This window comes from Macaca mulatta, chromosome X, assembly GCF_049350105.2.
Source record: "Macaca mulatta isolate MMU2019108-1 chromosome X, T2T-MMU8v2.0, whole genome shotgun sequence".
Lineage (NCBI taxonomy): Eukaryota > Metazoa > Chordata > Mammalia > Primates > Cercopithecidae > Macaca > Macaca mulatta.
Window position 1 is genome coordinate 42,095,337 of NC_133426.1, and position 1,182 is coordinate 42,096,518.

The 1,182-nt window shown below is 37.9% G+C and overlaps 1 non-coding gene across 1 annotated transcript; it reads right to left on the reverse strand.

The window, feature by feature from the left end:
- Positions 1-451: 451 nt before the first annotated feature.
- On the reverse strand, positions 452-558 carry LOC114675143 (U6 spliceosomal RNA). The gene has a single exon (XR_003726241.1). It is a non-coding gene; the product is annotated as a U6 spliceosomal RNA (small nuclear RNA).
- Positions 559-1,182: the final 624 nt, after the last annotated feature.

Consider the following 1,182-nt stretch of genomic DNA (forward strand, 5'->3'; position numbering starts at 1 on the left):
GTTGTTTGTTTTTTTCTTGTAAATTTTGTTTAAGTTCCTTGTAGATTCTGGATATTAGCCCTTTGTCAGATGGATAGATTGCAAACATTGTCTCCCATTCTGTATCATCTCCTGTTCACTCTGATGATAGTTTCTTTTGCTGTGCAGAAGCTCTTTAGTTTAATTAGATCCCGTTTGTCAATTTTGACTTCTGTTGCCATTGTTTTTGGTGTTTTAGTCATGAAGTGTTTGCCCATGCCTATGTCCTGAATGATATTGCCTAGGTTTTCTTCTGGGGTTTTTATGGTTTTAGGTCTTACATTTAAGTCTTTAATCCATCTTGAGTTAATTTTTGTATCAGGTGCAAGGAAGGGGTCCAGTTTCAGTTTTCTGCATATGGCTAGCCAGTTTTCCCAACACCATTTATTAAATAGGGAATCCTTTCCCCATTGCTTATTTTTGTCAGGTTTGTAAAAATATGGAACACTTCACGAATTTGTGTGTCGTCCTTGTGCAGGGGCCATACTAATCTTCTCTGTATCTTTCCAATTCTAGTATATGTGCTGCTGAAGCAAGCACAGATCCTCTTTTTTTCTTGCTATTTGAAATATTATTGCCATGAGCACTCATACCCATACAAATATTCTTATACATTTCTCCAATTATTTTCTGCATATAAATGTTTAAAACTGAGATTAATACATCAAAAAGCTCCTTGTAGGCCTTTGCGTTCATACCGCTTACCGTATTGCCCTCCAGAAAGGTGGTGCCCCCGTCTCCTGTAAGACAGTTCTGGCTTTACCACACTCTTCCCCTGAGCCTGCAATGACTTTTTATGCCAATAGAACAAGATAACAATTTCTGAGGATGGCGTTTGATCCATGATCTACAACGTGACCCCAAACCTCCTTTTCAATTTTGTTTTTATCTCAGAGGCAGTATTCACAGTGGTTAGGAACACATCTTTGGAAGAGGCTACTTGGCATTGAATCCTGAATCTACTGCTTTATAGATGAGTATTCCTACAAAAGTGACTGAGTCTCTCCCTGCCTTGATTTCCTTATCTCTGGGGGATGTGGTTCCATTAAAATTTGCGAGGGAGCTCATTTTTAGTTGTCAAATTTTCTTATGATTAAACATTGTGAGTATTATTTAAAAAGTCTTATAAATGTGAGTGGTTTGCCATCATCAGATGCCATGAGG